This window comes from Marmota marmota, unplaced genomic scaffold (assembly GCF_001458135.2).
Source record: "Marmota marmota marmota unplaced genomic scaffold, marMar, whole genome shotgun sequence".
Taxonomy (NCBI): Eukaryota; Metazoa; Chordata; class Mammalia; order Rodentia; family Sciuridae; genus Marmota; species Marmota marmota.
Genome location: NW_025999898.1, coordinates 2,790,388 through 2,801,705, shown reverse-complemented (window position 1 = coordinate 2,801,705; position 11,318 = coordinate 2,790,388).

Genomic DNA, 11,318 nt, shown 5'->3' with positions numbered 1-11,318 from the left:
GATTCTCAATTTTTCATTTTTTCCTTTGTTGCTGTTTCTATGAAAAAAAAACTATGAATATGAGTTTGTCACCTGAAATTTTGTGACCTAGATATGCACAAATAAGTTCCTCACTCTGTAATCATGAAATATTCACTATACAAGCATTTATTGAGCACCTAGTGTATGTCAAGAACACACCATGCTAAAACCTGGCAAAAGAAAGGTACAAAGGTGATTGAGTTTTAGATTGTGCTCTGGATATAAGGGTGCCAAATTTATCAAATAAAAAATACAGATACCAAGTTATATTTCAATTTTAAATAAACAAGAATATGATAGCCCATGCAAAATTTGGGATGTACCTTTACTAAATATTACATATTATTTATCTGAAATTCAAATCTTGGTGTCCTGCAACCCTGATATAAGAAGTTTAGAGTCCAGTTAGGGTGATAAGAGAAGTTCAGAAATCACCGAAATGCAATGCAAAAGGTATTATGAACCAAGCATCAAAAGATCAGGAGCTATGAGAACTTTGTGGCAGAGATTATTATATTTAATTCCGAATGGTCTACCATGTTAGGAATGGAGAAATGTATGTGGAGTTATTAAGTGGAGAAAACAGTCTATTTTCAATATTTTTATTGTTTTTTCTTTCTCCTTCAGTCCTTTTTGACAAACATGTTTCTTTTTTACTTCTTCTGCATTATTGCTTTACATCCAATCAACAGTGAGGACACTATTCTGTTCTAGATGTTGTTCTGGCATCAAGAACAAAATAGTGAACTGGACATTGTCTCTGCCTTCACAGAGTTCACAGTTCAGCAGGGAAGACAAACAACAACAGAAAGAACACAATGCAAACAATGATAAAAACTATTCATGAGGAAAGACAAGGACTATGAATAGGAATGATTGCAGGGGGTGCTTTGAGATATGAGAAATGGGAACTTTGAGGAGTAGACATTCAGGCTGAGCCTCAGTAGTGTGCAGAGGCCTGCCCTGTACAATTCCCAAGGAAGAGCACTGTAAGTAAAGGAGACAGCAAAAACCCTAAAGCAGGAACAGAAAAGTCATAATGCTCACAGTGTGTTTCCACACAACACGTTGTCTTTAAATAATTGCATACCCTTCTTTTGTCTCTCTTGCACTTCCTTTTATTGAAGAGATTTGAATGGGAATAAGTGAATGATAGGCAGTACAGGAAAGCAGAGAAATCCAGGCATCTCAACAAACCACAAACTATTTGAATATAAGATTTATAAGGTCTTTTCCAAACCCACTCTTTAGGACATATCTCCCAGAACAAAAACATAGCTAATGTATAGATCACTTACAATGTCTGATGTCAGCTCTTCTTATTCAATCCTGTGACAACTCAGAAGTCAATTCTCTTTATCATCCCCATTTTCTAGATGCAGGTGCTGAGACTCAAGAGTGGTGATATTGAGGGGCAAAAAACGAATGGGATTGGAAGCCTTGTCCCTGTGCTCCACTGCCTACTTGTACTTGTAAACACATCAAAAACACAGGGATATTAGCATGAACTGATCGACCCATCAGGAAAAATGTCCAAGAGAAGTTAATGAGTCAGGGTCCTCAGCTTATCTAAAGAGAAACATTCTCCTTCCTCCTTTCAAATGGGGGTTCTTTTCATGCCCTACATTCCAACAGTTCCAAGGGCTAGATCTCCAGGAAGAAAATCTACAAACCTAATGAGAACATTCCTCTCTGATGTCTAAACTCTGTATCCCATTGTTATTATTTTTTCTTTATAGCATCTATCACAATTTTGAATTATATAATTCTCTCTTGGTGATTGTTGATTATCTGGCTAATGACTGGAAGTTACATGAGGACAGGGGCATGGTAGGCACTTAAACCTTTTTCGGTTTTGTTTGTTTTTACAATGCTGGAGATTGAACCCAGTGCTGGGGCATTGCTGCATGTTGGGTAAATGCTCTATCTCTGAGCTATGTTCCCAGCCCAAAATTTTTAAACAAATAAAAGACACTCCTCTTTGGGAATCTCATGTGTTTGGGTATAACTATCTCGAGTATACAGAATGCTTGCCATATCTCCTTTGCATGGCTTGTTCATTGTGAGGTATATATTACCAATCCTATTACAAATTAAGCCTGAATGATTAAGTGACTCAGTATGTGACGCAGTAAAGCTCCAGATTGAGAATGAATAATACAGGAGTCAAGTTCTAGGTCTGCCACTTACTATACGTAGCATTGGGCCAAACACTCAACTAAGCTGCCTCCTCATTTATTCAGCAAACATCCATTGAATATAATATGCTACTCTGCAATAAAGCAGCCAGCAAGAACACAATTGCCACCTCCTATACTTTATAGAGTACTCAAAAGGTACTCTGAGGATGGCAGGCACTAAGATTACAAAATGTATTTTAAGGGCACTGGTAATTAAAGAACATGGGGGTGAGTGTGTATTTTGAAGGAGCAAAAGCGCTGCAGTTTTACAAAAGTATGTTCAGGTGAGAGTTCCTGAGGTGGCATTTGTAAAATGGGAATATAATGTCTTGGGCCTGTGGTGAAGATTTGTGTGTGTGTGTGTGTGTGTGTGTGTGTGTCTGTGTTGAAGATTTAGTATAAAAAAAAAAAAGAGCATGGATTCATTTAAAAAAGAAGAAAAAAAAAGGAGGAGGAGGAGAGAAAACTTAGGAGATCTCTTTGGAATGAGGCATTGTTTTAGTCAACTGTCAACTTTTGTGTCCCTGTGACCAAAAGACTTGACAAGAATAATAAGAGGAGGAAAAGTTTATTTTGGCTCAGGGTTTCTGAGGTTTAGTCAATGGTCGAACTCCACAGCTCTGGGCCTGAGGTGAGGCAGAAGGGCATGGTGGAGGAAAACAGCTCAGGTCACTGCGCTAGGAAGCACAGAGAAAGCTCGCTTACCAGGGACAAAATATAAACCCTAAAGATATACTTCCAATTGTTAGGTGCAGGACAGGCTGAGTAAGCTGTCTGCAGGGCATGCCAAACAAAGTTAGCTGCAGGATGACCTGGCCTCTCAAACCCTCTGTCTGGTTCTTTATCAACTATTTGCTTCAAGCCCAAACGCCCAAGCCCCCACTCAAGGCTGAGCGCTTTGCCCCCCTGCTCAAGGATGAACACTCAACCCCCCTTGTGACAACAAGGCAGCTTGCAGACCCAAAGACCCTATTAGATTTGGGCTATAAAAACTCCCTCCTGCCGGGCCCCTCTCTCTTGCTCTCTCTTGCTATCTCTCTTGCTCTCTCTCTTGCTATCTCTCTTGCTTTCTCTGTCTCTCTCTTGCGCTCTCTCTCTCTTTCTCTCTCTCTTCTCTTTCTCTCTTTTCTCCTCTGTTGCACTGCTGCAATAAAGATCTCTTGGTTGTTTCTGAGTGTTGTGGTCACTTTTCTTTTACCAATGACCTACCTCCTCCAGCCACACCCCACCTGCCTACAGTTACTGCCCAGTTAATGAACTGGATTAATTCACCGTTTGGATTAAGGCTCTCATAACCCAATTATTTCACCTCTAAACTTTCTTGCATTCTCTCACACGTGAGCCTTTGGGAGACGCCTCCTGTCTAATCCACAAAGATCCTAGAGCACAAAGGATCAAAGGATGGGCCATGTTGGTCACAGGGAATCAGTAATGGCGGTGGAACACTGCCAGGAAGGGCAGGTTGATGAAAGCAGAAAGTTAGCCTGAAAGGAACATTAATCCTGGACCAACCTTTACCCAGGCGAGAATTTTGGTTGGGCGAACGGTTACCCCAGCAACGACCGGAGCCCGGTGAGTGGAGGCGGCTGATAGCGGAGCGCGCAGGTGCAGCTGGGCGGAGTTTGCGACGGAAGTGGCCCCTTACCTACAACGAGCCGGGAGCTTTACGTGAGCGAACAGGGAAGAGTCTGTGTTCTGAATGACTGTGGCAGTACCTGGGCCCCTGGAGCCTTCTGGTGCGGCAGGCGGAGGCACCAAGCCTGGTTGAGCGGAACCTGCGGTTTGTAGTGCTGCGGGCGGAACTTGGGTGAGCAGGAGCGAAGGTGGGGTCAAGCCTGCACCAGCGAGGCATCCTGGCGTGGGCCGGTGGACCGGGAGACTGAGTGAGGGAACGTGAGACTGAGTGAGGGGCCTTTCTGGGAGCCCCGCGACCCCCTCTCGGAAGGCCTAAATTTTACTGCTCAGCACAAAGGCAGGGTAGTCAATTTGCCCTCCTTGAATGTTGGTTGTGCCTAAATGAACTGGAATCAGACAACCTGCATCCCAGCTTTGATCCTCTCCTGTGAAGTGGCATGGGCTTAGGCTAGGCAACAAGGTGCTTCAAGTACCTCATCCCCTCTTTTTTTTCCTCAAGAAGCCAGTGCTTATAGTAATAATGGTAATTGAGAGTTATTGAGCATGTCCTGTATACCATCTGTTATTGCTAAGCACTTTGTATGTATGAATTTATTTTTGCCTCACAGTAACTAATGAGGAACAGTAGTGTTTCAGCCCTGTTACAGAGAAATAAAATGAAGCTCAGAGAGGTGATTTTTTTCTTTTTTTAAACCCAGGGTTACACTGAAAGTAGTGGGGCCAGTACTAGAACCTGGGTTTTGTGGGCTGTGAAACCTTTGAAAGAATCTAAAGTCACACACATCCGTACATGGAAGTGTGCATGACTATGGAAGGAGCCCTGAAGTTTAAAGCTTGGCAGACTTCACTGTGAATATGCCTCTTGTCCTGCCGAAGTCTACCCTTTCCTCTGTTCCTGGCCTTTGTATGTACAAAGAGGCCACAAAGTATCATTTTTTGATTGTCTTGACTCTACATCAACTGGATATCCTTCTATCCTTTGTGTATTGACCACTTACTGTGTATCTAGCACTCTGCTAAGTAGTTTCCACAAGTTATCCTCTTTAACCATTTAGAAAAGGGTTTCTCAGTCTGTATATTTCTGAGATATATGATCAAATGATTCTTAGGCAGAGGGAGGCTACCCTGAGTATTGTAGGAGGTTTAACAGCACTCTCAGTTGAGAGAATCAAAATGTTTTCACCTATTGTCAGTGTCCTCTGATTGAAAGTTGCCATTGTTGAGACCAGTGCTGTGGAATTGTGCTACTTGGAAGGTGGTCTCAAAACTTTACAGTGTGATGATGTTACAACACCAAGCAAGTGGAGACCAGCTCTAGGTATTGCTGACCTGATGCTTTGTAGGTGAAGGGAGCTACTTCATAGTCATGCATAGTAGAGCTAGGTAGTGGTCAAAGACAGAAATGATAAAAACTAGTCCTTTACTAGTTCAAGAAACATGGTTCTAGATAATCTCATGCCATGGGTATTTTAATCTCTTCTTACAAGACAAGGAAAAAGAAATAGAGAGGTTGGTGGCTTGTGTAAGGTTACACAGCTTGTAAATGTACATGGAAGCCCAGGTTGTCTGACCCCAAACCCTGAACTCTTGACCACTGTGCCATGCTCCCTGTCTTGACCATAGTAACAGTGCCTATTTTTATTGTGCTTATGATATACCCAGCACTTTGTTGAGCATTTTTTGAAAGTAACCATGTTTAAGCCTCAATTAATTCTTTTTAAGTGAGTTTCATTTGTCCTGTTTTCTAAATGTAGAAAATGAGCCTACCAGTTGGAGAACTGGTAATACATGCAAAGAGCAGGGAGAGGTAGAAAGATAAAGAGCAGGAGATGTTATTAAGCATCAAATGGATAGCTAGCTATTCCAATGGATATTTTATACCTAACAACATGATTTTTAAGCTGCTTTTTATTTAAGTAGATTTCTATCCCATAATTCCAGCCCTCAGAATTTCTGTTTTGGCAGTTTTAATTTTTACAGTGCCCTTCTGAAATGTAAGAAAATGGATGAAATAGAATAAGACAATTTTCAATCCAATTACTTTCAAAATTTAGAAACTTGGAATTCAAGACTTGAAAATTAGGGCAGGTAAATTAGTTAACAAAGGCTATTTTGAGGTATTTTGCATCTGTAAGCCCATTTAGTAGCAGCATCATAGACAGCCAGGGAAGCAAATCCTGCCACAAATTTTTAGGAACAGAATATGTTGTGTTGCATATGGGCCAATAGAGAAGTTAGAATTAGAACTTTCCTACTTGGAAAGTAGGACATTTGATAAATGCTAAATGATTTAGAAAAAAATCATCTACTAGCAGTGATTTTTTTTTTTCTCCTAACATCATAATGCAAATAATTGGCTACTGAGTCTGCTTCTCAATGTTTCTTCTTTTGGTCTGGCTGTACTTGTTAAAAGACCTGAAGTTCCAAGGTTCAGTGTAAATATGGTATGTGTGAAAGAAAGAAAACGTGGTAACCCTATAAGTGCCTGTAAGAACCACATTGGAAAGAACTCACCACTAATGCTTGAAATAGTAATAAGAGGAAGGCTTAGCATATAGACTTTCCCTGCTTTAGAGCCATCTGGTCACAGTGGATAAAGAATCACATATATGTTTTTTGTTATACAGAGTTGACTTAGAATGCTCTGGTTGCAAAGCAGCATCCACTGTGGGGAACTTAGTCCCATCACTTCTCCTCTGTATCCAGCTCTGCATGCTGTCCCCAGTGAAATCAAGGGCACATCAGGTAAGCTTGTTATCATGTGCACCCTTAGCATGGAAGGCTCTGAGATTGGGCTGGAAATGTTACTAGTTTACCCATCAGAAAAAGAACTCCATCCTGCTCAAACATTGATCTCCTTTTTACAGACTTCAGTCTTTCCAGCCCATGGCCTAAAACTTATGGTAGCTTTTTAGATTGAGAATCTAAGAGAATTCAGCAGGAACCCCTTGTCAGCCTTGGATATAGAGGGCTCAACCAAGAAGTGCATTTCACCATGTGGTACTGTACATATTTACACAAATTTAATCTCAGGTTTGGAAATGCTATTAGTTTGCCCTGCTGGTAAACTGGACTTTTTACTTGTATTGAAATACTTTTGTACTTAATAGTGATTATTAGTATTTCAGTTTTGTTTTGAAATTGAAATGCTTATCTTGGGTCTCACTGAAGTTCATCACTTGACTTTTTTTTTCCTTTTTTCTTTTTTTGGTACCAGGGATTGAACTCAGGGGCACTCGACCACTGAGCCACATCCCCAGACCTTTTTTTTGTATTTTATTTAGAGACAAGGTCTCACTGAGTTGCTTAGTGCCTCACCATTGCTGAGGCTGGCTTTGAACTCACAATCCTCCTGTCTCAGCCTCCCAAGCCGCTGGGATTACAGGCATGTGCCACCATGCTTGGCTCTTTTTCTTTTTTAAAAACCTTCATTTATGTGAAATAAGCAATGAGGAATACTGCAACTATTTGATCTAAGTATTTTGTTTGTAATCTCATAACATTGAGCCGTTAAAATGTTCATTGTTCTGTGCTTCTGAGGAAACTCAGTTAAAACTAAAGTCAACCCCTATGTTCTATTTTATGCTTGGTAATTATTTCCCACCTGTTTATTATGTAGGTGTATGTGTATTTAAATCTGATCTAAATTTTTAAAGAAGCACTGTGAAGGAGAATTTTAAATTCATATGTGAAATAACACTATTACCATTAAGCAAGGTATTGAATGTATCAAAAAACAGAGCCGTATGTATTAGGTTCAAGACCTCTTTAACAGTTGGGCAGGATGGCACATGCCTGTAATCCCAGCAGCTCTGGAGGCTGAGACAGGAGGAGATGAGTTCAAAGCCAGCCTCAGCAATTTAGAGAGGCCCTAAAGCCACTTAGTGAGACCCTGACTCTAAATAAAATATAAAAAAGGACTGGGGATGTGGCTTAGTGGCTAAGCACTCCTGAGTTCAATCCCTGGTACCAAAAAAGAAAAAAATCTTGTTAACAATTCCCATCTTTTAAATTTTGACTTCTACTTTGACTCTGCAGATATGTAAAAGGAATTTTAATGTTCAAAGGTATGCATTTATCCTAGGAATCATTTGTAATTGAATTCAAACTCTAATGACTCTGTGGTCTAACGACTCTGTGTGTCTTCCTCTTATTACTATTACTTACTTATTACCCTGAAATTACTGCTTCAGTACTAGAAAATTATAAAGCATACCCTGAATAATATTACTAATTTCTTTTTTTTTTTTTTTTTGGTGTTGCTGAGGATTGAACCCAGGCCTTGTGCATGTAAGGCAAGCACTCTACCTACTGAGCTATATCCCCAGCCCTGAGTATTACCAATTTCTTAAAAAATAATTTGATTTAGTTTTGTGGTCTCTGATGTCAGTTTTGGAAAACCAATTTTAATACTCCATATTAAAATGTATATGAATATGTATTCTATATGTATCTAATGGATCAAACTTATTTATATTCTTTTGCTTTTCTTTTATCTTAGTGGGTTTTGTATGGACTTCATCAGCTTAATCTATTAATCACCAACTGTAGTTTCAAAGTATCACAAAATGGGAGACCATTTGACAGAGAAGTCTAGGGCCTGGATCTTTTAGGAGCTTCCCAAGGGGGAACATGCCTGCTCTGGAGTCTGACTGTTAGCCCAGCAGCTTAGAAAACTAAATGGGCCTATAAATCGGTCTGTGATGATGGCACAAGAAAACGAAGGAGGGGATTCACATTACTCAGGTTCTCAGACTTGAGGATAAAACCAGAAAACCAAAAGCCTGAGTAAGTTTAGATGCTGGAAAATGGGTACTATTCTCAAAGCTTAGCAGCCCCATGAGGATAGGGGCAGGGGCTACTTCACCAAAGAATTCCCAGTATTCTGCAAATACCTATTGAGTAAACTATGGAAAGAAAGAAGAAAGCAGTGGCCAGACAAAAGGATAGCCAGGAGCCCAGGACACATGAGAGTATGGAAAGCAGACTCGAACCATGTAGTAGAGCAGAAAGCCATAGAAAGAAGAGGACAGAAGGAGCTGATGATGAGAGAGGAGAATGTTAAGCCTTGGATTGTCACACTCGGGTGACGTCTGAAGGGACCCCCACATAAGATGCCAAAAGGCCTCTATTCTTAACCCAGGTCTATTCTGTCCTTAGCTGTACTTTTTGCTAGAGATGCATCATCCCCTTAAGTGGGGGATGGAATGCAATATTTGAGTGAAAGAATTTGTATACAGAATCAACAACCATTTCCACCACATACTTAGCAACTACCACACCAATGCATCATCTTCCTTGGGAAAGAAATTAGGACTAAAATCCCATCACCACCTTCATCTAAGACTACTTACCCATACATAATATTTCAAGAAAAATATGGTAGTATAAATTACCCTGAAATTACTGCTTCGGTACTAGAAAATTATAAAGCATACCCTGAAAAACTACATAATTATTAGCTACATGGTTGAACATAACAGGAAAATGAAAGTTTGTCTTGAGACATCTTATGAATAATGCTGACTGGAGTTATGTATGCTTTGATGATGTCTCACACAATGAGCTTTTGTAAAAGACTGGATAAATTAAATACAAAATGGTCTATGTGAATACCACGAATATGCCAAACTTGATATTTAGGATAAGTTCTTTTTTTTTTTTTTTTTAATGGTCCAAAACGGTTTATAATACTAGAAATTGAGCCACCAGGAACAAACTCCATGAAAATGCTTACAGTGTTCTCTTCCAAACAAGTCCCCAAATAAGCCACAATGTTGACATGTTTCAGTGCTTTAAGTATTTAGGATAAGTTCTAAAGGTCAAACCAGAGGGTAACATTTCTGAAGCCTTGCCAGTTATCCTGACAAAAGCACATGACTCCTGCTGGACTCTGAGAGGCTCTGGTGCATGACAGATTGCATTACCTCATAATCTCCATCTTGGAAATGCACATTTCTGCCATTATCTTGAATGCAATAAGATTCAGTAATTTCAAACAGATTCAGCCTCAAAGTTTGTGACTCGGGAGACTAAAGCACAAAAGGCAACCATGTAGTGTCTGGGTTAATCATAATAAATTTCTAGTTCAACTCAAAAAAAAAAAGCCAGGCGTGGTGACATATACCTGTAATCCTAGTTATCTCAGCAGCTCGGGAGGCTGATGCAGGAGGATCATGAGTTCAAAGCCAGCATCAGCAAAAGCAAGGCACTAAGCAACTCAGTGAGTCCCTCTCTCAAAATAAAATACAAAAGAGGGCTGGGGATGTGGCTCCGGGGCTGAGTGCCCCTGATTTCAATTCCTGGTGCCCCCTACACCCCCAAAAAGCAGCTCTTTTGTTTGTTTTGTGTTTGAGTTGGTGTATCACTATGTTGCCCACACTGATCAGAAGCTCCTGGACTGGAGGAATATAACATAAACATAAGCCTCTGGAGTAGCTGAGACTATAGGTGCAAACCGCTATGCCAGGTTAAAATTATTCTTAAATTTAAAAAAAAAGAAAGGATCAAAATGGTAATAATCAAGATTTGCTATTATGTAAGAGATTTTGAGGAATGATAACAATAAAAAGTACTTTTTTCTTTGTACCTTGATATTTTAGGGGAAAAGATGAATGCATAGTCATTAAAAAAATACAGAAGACTACAAAATGAAAACCAAAAATTCCTCTCCTTACCCGTACATAATATTTTAGGAAAAATATGGTAGTATCTGAAGTTTCACTTAAGTCAAAGTTTGACATTAAAACAATGAATGTGTCACATTTTGATGCCTTTTTACATCTGTCAGCACCATCGTAAATAGAATGGATGGTTGAAGAGCTCCTCCTTTTGATATACAAAATGAACCTAGAACCATGGCATTTCTTTATATCAGATCAAACCAGAGAAAATTCAAACTCCTCCATATGTTTATTGTATGTATACCTAATTTGTTGTACCTAATGTGCTGCAATTCTGGGAAGCACATTCTGTTACCCACAAAACTGAGTAGAACTTACAAGTGCTCCTCAGTTTTATTTAATGGTACCTATTTTGATAGAAAAGTCAGATGGAAATTACAGCTTGACAAATCTCTCACTCTCTTTAGTTCACAGGAGGTCAATGATGGGAATGACTTGCTTCACCAGGGAGGTGGGAAACCTCACACATCTGAAGTATAGTTTTAACCTATAGGATTCAATGAAGAAAAGACTTGAAGCCATCTCCACCACATGGGAAGAACAGATTACTACCATACAGCAGGTTAACACCAGCCTCATTATTTTACACTTTTCCCTATTGTCTCTTAATTCAGAACTACTGAGGACTGGAACCATAAGGAATTCATATCTTCCTGAAATCTGGTAATGGGGAAAATGGCCTGCAACAGCCTTAATTGGTGCCAAGTATGAAGAAATCGATAGCTCATGGAAATAATTTTTTCATTCACTTGGTCAAGATTTGTTTGGGGTTAAAAACACTTTTTTTTTTTTTTTTTTT